The following is an 11,308-nucleotide window of genomic DNA, read 5'->3' as shown; positions in this document are numbered from 1 at the left end:
CTGTGCCTTGCAAGGCTGCTTTTAGCTCTTTCATTGTGAACTCCATATCTAATGGTGAGCTGCAATTTTCTTTTATTTCCCAGATGTTTCCATGTTCCCTAAGAACCAATTCTCTCCTTTCCCTGTGTAAATCATCTAGATGATCACCACTATGAATGGCAGCAAAGGTTTTCCCAAGTAATTCTGCTTTTCCTTTATCTGAAGTAATCACCTCATCTTCATTAATCAGTACTGAGGATTTACCTGAGTTCCTGTTACCATTCATTTTCCTAAACATGGCCCACACCTGATCTAACTTGGTTTCTCTCCCAATGGTGGAACAGAAATTTCTCCATGATCTCTTCTTTGCCTCTTTAATTATTTTCCGAACACACGCCCTTTTTCTTTTGAACTCTATTAGATTTTCTTGTATCATATTTTTCATTAGCTTTCTAAAAGCCCTATTTCTTTCTTTAATTGCTTTAGTGCATTCCTCATTCCACCATGGAACTACCCTTCTCCTACTCCCTGTTGTTTTCTTACCAACATTCAAGTTTGCAGCATCTATAATATGTTCTGCAACCTGTTTAGCATTATCCTCTATATCACCTTCTAGACTGATGAGGCCTACTGTGACTTCACACCTATGTTTAAATTTCTTCCAGTCAGCTTTATCAAAGCACCATCTCATAAAGGTGCAGCCCATCTGTTTGGATACCTCTTTATTAATTTTAATTAGTATTGGAAAATGATCACTACCTACCAGAGACTCATTCCTAACTCTCCATTCACAACAAGTAGCTAACGATTCAGACACTATTGTGAGATCTATACATGAAATGGCACCTCTATTTACATCAATTCTAGTCCCTTGTCCATCATTAAGACAAACCAGTGACCTTTCATCTAAAATTTCTTCTATTATTGAACCATTTCTATCCGTATGATTACTACCCCATAAGGTATTATGAGCATTGAAATCACCACACCATATTTCTCCTCTGTGTGGATTACCAGCTAATTGTTCTAACACTTCTACCTCCAGATTTTTACACGGGTTGTAGAAATTTATTATCTTAATATTTCCTTCAGTTCTTCCACTGCATACTTCAAGGCTCACACCCTCAATATCACTAGCTGATGGTATCCTCCTGTAAGCTAATCCCTCTTTAACAAAAGTAGCACACCCTCCACCACTCTGATTTCTAGTCCTATCTTGTCTAATTGAACTAAATCCAGGAATTATAAAATCTAAATGGGGTCTCAGCCAAGTTTCCTGAATACATATAATATCTGGGACAGTCTCTAGTGAATAAATATAACTTTTGAGTTCTTGTCCATTAGCTATAAGACTCCTCGCATTCCACTGGAGAATAAAGAGAACCATAATTGATGTTTTACTCAACTGTTTGTCCATTTCCAATTGCTTCCTCTGCTGATAATAACGCATGTATTTGGTCAGCTCTTAGATCTTTCATTTCCAAGAACTTTCCTGCTGCTTCCACAATAGTTTTGATTTTATCACTTTTCCTCGTCATTTGTGTGGCAACATTAATGGTATGGCAGATAAAGGCCACAAACTGGATTTTATTGACAACTATGTTTTTTTCTCCAATATTGCATTTATGACTACAGTCACTCTGTACAGGATTCTGAATTTGGCTCATTCTTGTATGGGTCTTGTCTTGCCATGTTTTCCTTTGGACCAGCTCACTTACAATGTTTTGATTAGTTCCCTTCACTCTGACTTTCTTGAGTGCTTCTGAGTATGACAGCTTTTCTGTTATTTTAACCCTCTGAACTTCTCTGGCTTCTTTTTGAACTATACAGCCTTCATAAGCTGCGCTGTGATCCCCACCACAATTGCAACATTTAACTTTAGCTTCTTTTTCACATTTCCCATACTCATGCTGTCCTCCACACCTAGCACATCTAAGTTTACCATTACAGTGTTTGGCTATATGCCCCATTCTTTGACAAGCAAAACACCTGAGGGGTTTTGGAATAAATTCCCTTACACTGAAATTTATGTACCCCATTTGCACTGATCCGGGTAACTCTTTCTCAAACTGAAGAATCACAGCTGTGGTATCTTTCAATACTCCATCCCTTTTATTTTTTATTCTTGTTACCTGAACCACCTTGCCTCCTCTAATTTCTTTTTTAATGTCTTCCGCCGTCATACTTAACGGTACTCCCGTAATGACACCTCGAGCACTCGCCAAAACCCCAGGAACGTGAGTTTTCATTCTCTCCCCAAGTAAGGTGTTCATGCCGAGGATTTTCTCTTGTTGTTGCTTACTGTCTGCATGAATCATAACTTGTTTGTTTTTCATGAACCTCGCGAACTTGATTTTGCCAATCTCATCCTCAATTGCTTTAGTAATCTTTATCGGGTGATAATGACCACCATCTTGATTGAACTCAATCACTACCTTCCATTCACTTGTTTGTTCATATTCAGACTGCTTTTGAGGACTATGCCTTGACTTTTTCCTCTGATTCGGTTCTACTTCACTACCATCAGACCAGCTTAACTCCCGTTCTTTCCTGTTTCTCTCTCTAGCAGCCCTTTTCTGTCTTGCAGATCTGGATATCATCCACTCCATTTCATTCTCGTTAACACCATCTGACTCAGCTGACATGATGATACAGTCAAAGTACAGTTTATGCGACCCGCCAAACAATTCGCTCCTACCAGCCAAAAATCTCCAGCCCAAATCCCTTGTGGAAACTCCTGTGAGCCAGTCTCTGGAAATCAGCTCCTCCTCCCAGCCCACCGTGAAGCTCCGGCAGGAAACACTGAGTTAACCGTTGTTTTGTTCCGTCTCGGATCGTTAATTCTGCATTCATCAAAACAGGCTAGAAAAACATCTGATCAAATTCTGTACAGCAGCAACAGTATGGACATGACTATACAGATACAGATAGATAAAATGAGTACATGCATGTCGTAAAACTAAGACATAAAACATTTTATGTGTCAGCTGTCATTGTGTTGCATTTCATTTAGGTTTTAATAAATGAAACACATCTATTGTACTAGAAATATGCTGTTGAGAAGTAACCATTAGATTTATGTGAGATTTCATGTATGCTTTTGTACGATAATCATCTGAACAGTTAAATCATAAAATGTGGACGAAACTGTAGGATCTTATTCTTAATATTTTAAGGTGTCAGATAAATTTACAAGTTATGTTGTATTTCTCTACTGGTGAGCACAACAGATGCTTTAAATGTGCTGCATAAATAATGATGACTTTACTTTAGCAACAGAAACTGCATTTCAACTCTTTATTTTTGTTTTGTTTTTGTAAGTGTGTATCAGCTGATATCAATAAATCACTCTGGACACGTGTATTGAAGACACGAGTCATCTTTTAAGTCCTGTTATCAAATAATCACGAGAAGAGCCTCCGTCCTCACAGTCTGTACATGAAATAAAACTCTACAGCTGCTGATTGTTCTCCTTTAATCAATCGTCTTTATTGATCAGTGTCTTTCTCTGCATGTTCTGTTCTTCTTCAGAATGTAAAGGAGCCGAAAAAGTGATACAGCCACTAGCAGATGTCATGGCTGCTGAGGAGACACAGTGACACTGAATTGTAGTTTTGAAACCAGCAACCTGTACCCCTATTTGTTCTGGTACAAACAAGAAGTGAATGATGACCCAAAGTACATGATGAGGAGTTACTCTGAGAATGTGGAAACAGCTCCAGAGTTCCAGCAAGAAAGATAGAGATAGATAGATAGATAGATAGATAGATAGATAGATAGATAGATAGATAGATAGATAGATAGATAGATAGATAGATAGATAGATAGATGTTGGATCACCATGGAGCAGAACTTCAGAGGAAGGTTTCAAGCATCTTGAATTTTCCCAAGCAGATGAAGAAATTGTCTATCTATCTATCTATCTATCTATCTATCTATCTATCTATCTATCTATCTATCTATCTATCTATCTATCTATCGATAAACTTCGACAAGATCTTACATCTTCCTCTGAACAGTGCTACGAAATGATGATTTGCCAAAATAAAGTGAAAGTAAAACAGAAATTCCATCAGAAATACTGTAAGTTTGGGTTCATGTGTTTGTGTCTAAAGCTGTAAAATATCTTCAGGTGTGGTTTTGGTGTTGAGAACTGTCATATAAGGACTGATATGCACTGTACTTTACGACAGTAGCTGCAAAACTTACGCTGTGCCGTAAATGAGAACTGCCCTTGTTACCCTGGCAACTCGCGCTGGTTACTTGTGGTGACTCCCGCCTGCTACGCTATGTGCTAAGCCAGCAGTAAAGCTATGTCCTAAAACACAAAAGCTGAGTGGACATTCAATTACTTTACATGGTGTCAGAAGCTTGTGGCGGACGTACGACTTCGGGGAGATGGCAAAGTTTAACCCTCCGGACAGTTTCCCGTTCGAGCGCCCGACAGAGTGGGGAGATTGGAAGCAGCGTTTCCAGCGGTTTCGCGTGGCGACCAAACTAAACAAGGAAGACGGCGAAGTCCAAGTCAGTTCCCTGATATACGCCATGGGCCCGGAGGCTGAAAACATTTTCAAAGCATTCACTTTTGCTGAAGCAGCGGATCAAAAGAAATTTGACGTCGTGTTAGGAAAATACGACGAGTATTTCTATCCCAAAAGGAATGTGATTCACGAGCGCGCATGTTTCCACCAGAGAGTGCAGCGGCCCGGTGAGAAAGTTGAAATGTTTATTAGAGCTCTTTACGAACTATCAGAACATTGTGAGTTTGGGGCTCAGAGAGAGGAGCACATTAGAGACCGTATAGTGGTGGGAATCAATGACAAAGAGATGTCTCGCAAACTACAGTTGGAGACGCAGCTCACGTTATCCCAGACTGTTCAGTCAGTACGCCAGTCCGAGGAGGTGACGAGGCAGGTGCACCAGCAGGAAGGGGCGTGCGCAGAGGTGCAGGAGATTTCCCACGGCAAATCTACATACAGAGGAAATCAGCAGTGGAAAAATAAAAAGAAAGCCAACTTCGAACAACCAGAACCAAAATGTGGAAGATGTGGCAAAATGAAGCACAGAGACCAAGACAAATGTCCAGCAAAAAAATCATCATGCAACAAGTGCAAGAAGGTGGGTCACTGGGAGAGAATGTGTCATAGTAAGTCAATCAGAGAAGTGACAGAAGCAGAGACTGTCTCACAGACACCATATTTCCTGGGTGCTGTCACAGATACTAAAAGAGAGAGTGATCAGTGGACTGTAGAGATTGTGATTGGAGCAACACCAGTTAAATTTAAAATTGATACAGGAGCAGATTTGAATGTTATGGAGAAAGAGACTTTTAACCTGTTAGTTCCTGAGCAAAAACTGGTGCAGTCGAACATTCCACCAATGAACAGCCCGGGTGGTCAGCTCAACTGTTTGGGGAAATTCCAAGCTGATGCAAAATACAAAGAAAAACGTTACTCGTTCCCAGTGTATGTGATCCATAGCCAGACGGCGAATAATTTGCTAGGCAAAGACACAGCGTGTGCAATGGGACTAGTCAAACGTGTTGAGGAAGTGCACAAAGCTTTTGGAGAGCACGGCACTCTCAAGACTGATCCTGTCAAAATAAGACTTAAAGAGTACACTGAGCCATATGCAGTACACACCGCCCGAAGAGTTCCTCTGCCACTCTTAGACGAAGTTAAAGAGGAGATACAGCGCATGGTAGAGAACGGAGTTATTGAAAAAGTGACTGAACCGACAGACTGGTGTGCACCTATGGTGCCAGTTCCGAGACGAAATGGCAAAGTGCGCATATGTGTCGATCTGAAAAGGTTAAACGAGGCTGTGAGGAGGGAGCGGTACGTTCTTCCAACTGCCGAAGAAATCACTGCAAAGCTGAGTGGCGCCACCATGTTTACATCACTGGACGCAGCCTCAGGTTTCTGGCAGATACCTCTTCATCCTGAAAGCAGCAAGTTAACCACGTTCATTACACCATTCGGTAGATACGCGTTCAAACGCCTACCTTTCGGCATTACGAGCGCTCCAGAAATCTTCCAGAGAAAGATGGCTGAGACCCTAAGTGATCTGGATGGCGTAGCTATCTATATGGATGACATTCTTGTGTACGGCAACACAGCAGAACAGCACGATGAACGTCTCAGCAAGGTGCTGGAGAGAATCGAGTCAACCGGCCTGAAGTTGAATAAGGACAAGTGCGTCTTCAGACAGAATCAACTTCACTTCCTGGGCCAGGTGATCGACAAGTCTGGAGTAAAACCCGACCCAGACAAAGTAAAAGCCATTAAAGAGCTACCAGAACCACAAAATGTTCAGGATCTCAAACGTGTCCTGGGCATGTTCACGTACTTGGGAAAATACATTCCACACCTATCAACTGTGGGCCAGCCTTTGTATGAACTGTTGAGATCTAAGACAACATGGACGTGGGACCATCCGCAGAAGGAGGCTTTCCAACGGATCAAAGACATTCTGTCAACGTCTCCTGTACTCAAGTTCTACGACGTGAACCGACCTACAGCTGTATCAGCAGACGCAAGCAGCTACGGCATTGGAGGCGTGCTGTTACAACAACACGATGGGGACTGGAAGCCCATTGCCTACTGTTCTCGTCGCCTGTCCGACGCCGAAACCAGATATGCCCAGATAGAAAAAGAATGTCTGGCAAGCGTTTGGGCGTGCGAAAGATTTGAAAAGTACCTAGTGGGGCTGGAGAGCTTTAAGTTGGTCACCGACCATAAACCTTTGGTGCCGCTGATGACTAAAAAGGATCTGGATAACGTTCCAATTCGCTGTCAAAGACTCCTGATGCGACTTATGAGGTTCAAACCTACAGCTGAATATGCACCAGGCAAGACTCTCACTGTAGCTGACACGCTCTCACGTAGCCCATTACAGAGCACGTTCGAGGAAAGTGACACTCATTCAGACGTACAGTGTTACATTGCAGCCGTCGTCAGCAGTGTACCAGCATCGCCACAAAAACTTGAGACAATAAGGCTCACCACTGCAGCCGACAGTAACTTGCAGACAATACTGGACTACATTCGGTCTGGGTGGCCGGAATATGTAGGAAATGTCCCTATCGCCATCAGAGACTATTATCCAGTTAAAAGTGAACTGTCAGAGTACAATGGGATCATCACAAGGGGCAGTCGCATACTAATCCCTTCCACTTTAAGAACTGACATCTTGGATCGGATCCATGATGGACATCAAGGTCTGACTAAATGCAGAGAGCGGGCCAATACATCTGTGTGGTGGCCTGGCATCTCTACAGACATCAAAAACAAAGTTGAATCCTGTCAAACTTGTCGCGAGATGAAGCACGCGCAGCGGAAGGAGCCCCTCATTTCAACCCTTCTACCTGACAGACCCTGGCAGAGACTTGCTATTGACCTGTGTGATTACAACAAGCACACTTACCTGGTCGTGTCAGATTACTTCTCCAGGTTTATCGAGATACTTCACATGCCTACAACTACTGCTTCACAGGTAGTGTTAAAGCTAAAGGCACTTTTCGCCCGCTATGGCTGTCCGGACGAGGTTGTTTCGGACAACGGGCCTCAGTTTGCCTGTGCGGAGTTTCAGGACTTTGCTCGCAACTTTGACTTCCAACACATCACCTCAAGCCCGCACAATCCTCAGGCCAACGGACATGCAGAAAGGGGTGTACAGATCGCAAAGAGAATTTTGGCACAGAAAGATCCATTACTCGCCCTCATGTGTTATCGTTCCACCCCGTGTGCCACCACAGGTGTGAGCCCAGCCGAGTTACTCATGGGTAGAAGGATTAAGTCAACACTTCCGACACTTGAGACAAACCTTCGACCTCAATGGCCGGATCTCCAATCAGTCAGGAGTAAAGATGCAAAGGAGAAGCAGAAACAGGCCTTCTACTTCAACCAGCGTCATGGTTCAAGACCCCTGCCGCCTCTGAAACCGGGTGATTCTGTCCTCACCAAGCTGGATCATCAGAATGTTTGGGGAACACCTGCTGTTGTCACTGGTGACAGCACTACCCCTAGATCTTATGACATCGTTACGGACCAGGGGGCGACTCTGAGACGCAACCGTCGTCACCTGCTCCGCGTGCCGGCGTCTTCTGGAACTGCACAGTGTCCTCTGTTGCAGCAGTCACAGCATGAAGCTGCTATCCAACAAGCCGAGCCTGCTGTCGCTATGAACACTCAGATGACCGTTTCCAATGCTTGCCCTTCACCGATGCAAGATGGACAGTTGTACACAAGGTCTGGCAGGTTGAGCAGACCCGTGAATAGACTTAATCTGTAAGGGTGTACGACGAACGCTGCCCTTCACAGATCAAAAAAAAAAAAAGAAAAAAAAAAAAAAAAAAAAAAAAAAAAAAAAAAGGAAATGTTCAAAATATGTGAATCTAATACATGTAAGAATGTATGCATTACACTGTTCATATAGCGTTTTAGAAAAAAAAAAGGTTAATGCCCGAGTTGCATATTTTGATAAATATGTTTATTTGTTACTAAAAAAAAAAAGAAGACTAGTTATAAAAAGGGGAGATGTCATATAAGGACTGATATGCACTGTACTTTACGACAGTAGCTGCAAAACTTACGCTGTGCCGTAAATGAGAACTGCCCTTGTTACCCTGGCAACTCGCGCTGGTTACTTGTGGTGACTCCCGCCTGCTACGCTATGTGCTAAGCCAGCAGTAAAGCTATGTCCTAAAACACAAAAGCTGAGTGGACATTCAATTACTTTACAAGAACATCCAGTGATATGAGAGGAGGAACATGTTGAGGGAGGAGCAACTCTGTCAAAGAGCAGAACAGAAAAGGACTCCCACTGTCACATACATTCAGTCTGTAAACCAAACATAACAGATAGTGTGTGGAAGATGCTGTCACTGCATTACTGTGTCATGTTTCCTTTGTTTGTGGTCACACTGAAAGGTAGGTTAAAGCAGGAAGAAGAAATGTCTTTCGATGATCTAAAAAGAAATCACTGGAACAAATGTTCAGTCTTTAATATGATCTTTTTGAACATTTACCTCTTCATTTAGGCGTCAACTGTCAACAACTGACTGCAGTGAAGAATGAAGAGTCCAGTTTAGAAGACAGCTCTGTGACTCTGACCTACAAATACTCCCAACAAGCTGCTGGTAGTGATCGGTTTTTCTGGTATCGACAACATTCAGGAAAACCTCCAGAGTTCCTCTTGTATCACTATGGAACACAACATGAAACAAAAGGCAGACTGTCTGCTGCTGTGAGTGCTGATAAAAACTATATCACTATGAAGATCTCCTCTGCTGCAGTGACAGACTCTGCTGTGTACTACTGTGCTCTGAGGCCCACAGTGACAGGAAACAGTAAAACTCTGTACAAAAACCTTTGGAACAAAGACAACAGAAAACTCCACAACATCCACTAGAGGGAGACACACTCTGTTAAAGCTCTGATTTGTGACTTGTTGAACTGAAGACAAAGACAACAGAGAAATGAAACAGCAAAGGTCAGAGACAGAGCTGCTGTGAAAACACAAAACACTTTGATTGGTTGAACTGAAACAATGATGTCAAGAGGTAATGGCCCCGCCCACTGAACTTCAGCTCATCCACTCACATTATTTCTTCCTCATTGTGCTGCAGTGGAAGAACATTGTTCATCTGATGTGTGTCTGACTTTAATAACTCCAAAGACATGTTGCTTTACCTCTTTTTGTTTTCATCTCACTTCATAGGTGAGTTTATGAACACATGAATTTCTCTTGAACCTGCTGTGTTCATGTTCACAGTTGAAATCACGCAATATTCTGTCTTTGTCATCAACTTCTGTACAATCTAGTTGTGATCTGAGCTCCAGTTGAGCTGTTTGTGTCCACAGAGTAACACTGTACAGGTGACATTTTCCACTGTCTTCTCCTCTCAGCCTCATGGACAATGTGAGTCTGATGGCTTCATTTTCTCTACTTTTTCCAGGACTAAAAGCTGAAGACACAATCTCTCCTGTACAAGATGTAGTCAGTGGAACAGAAGGAGAATCTGTCACACTCAGGTGTAACTATCAGACAGATGATAATGACATTACTCTAGACTGGTACAAACATCATTCTGACCTTCAGGCTCCTCAGTTCATACTCTGGAAAGGAGCAAAGGGGAGAACAGATGAATATATTCCTGATAAGCGATATGGATCTGAAACAACAGATACATCAACTACATTGACCATCAATCAGCTAACCCTGGCAGACACAGCTCTCTACTACTGTGCTCTTGAGACACAGTGATACAAAGTGTAGCAGAGGCTGTACAAAAACCTGAACACAGATATGAGACTCCTCTTCAAAGAGGAGGGAAGTGGTATTGAGAGCACAGCTTCATATCAGATGGATTGTGCTAATTCCTGTTTTCTCACAGTCACTGTGGTTACAGCTGCTGATGAAACACTGTGGGAGGATTGACAGGAGCAGAAGATCAGTGATGCCTCCAGAAGAGATGCTGCAGAGGATTTGAGAGGAAAAGTTGGTTTACAAAAACACATCTAGAGTTTATCTATGATTCAAATACTGAAAATTGTGTCCTTGATGATACAGCAACATAAGACGCAATAAAACATGTTGTTTTTGACTGACTTGATGACACGTTTTTATCATTCTGCTCCTCTTCATATTTGTCAGTGGTGAATCCAGCAACCATCTACCATCAGATAAATCATTCCAATGCTCTCAACTGATATGTGTTCCAGTAGTACATATTCTGACACACATTCATGATGCAAATTTTAGAAAGGAAAGAAAATACAAATTTGACATTAAGTCCAGCAGAGATACTGTCATGGCTCTTTAAATTTTTCTTTCTGGAAATACATGAAATGTGAATCCATTGAGGAATGAGCCTCATATGTTGGTAAATCTCAACATGAAGACAACATGGAAGCAACTTGTAACTTTGCACATTTAATGGCAACAAATAGACATCTATGGACACCAGTTTACAACGTCCTTTGAATGAGCCCACATCATTATTAAAGCATTTCTGGATAAACTGAACCCCTTTAAAATAGTTTGCAAATACAACTGTGTTTGTGTGTGAAATGACCACAATTCCCCAATCTGACAACATATGAAATGCATCCATTCAGCCACTATGTCTTACAACACTCATATTAATTATGAACAACATCTAAGACAGTTCAGTGACACATTTCCTGAATTCCGTCTGATTGGTCATGAGTTGAATCACATCAAAGGATGAGACTTTATTGTTACAGCCAATACTTAAAGTCTCACATTCAGAAAGACTGCTTCAGTTGCCCTTTCTGAAATCATCTGGACTCAGGGCATGAGATTG

This window comes from Acanthochromis polyacanthus, chromosome 9, assembly GCF_021347895.1.
Source record: "Acanthochromis polyacanthus isolate Apoly-LR-REF ecotype Palm Island chromosome 9, KAUST_Apoly_ChrSc, whole genome shotgun sequence".
Lineage (NCBI taxonomy): Eukaryota > Metazoa > Chordata > Actinopteri > Pomacentridae > Acanthochromis > Acanthochromis polyacanthus.
Note: the sequence above shows the minus strand (reverse complement) of the source record.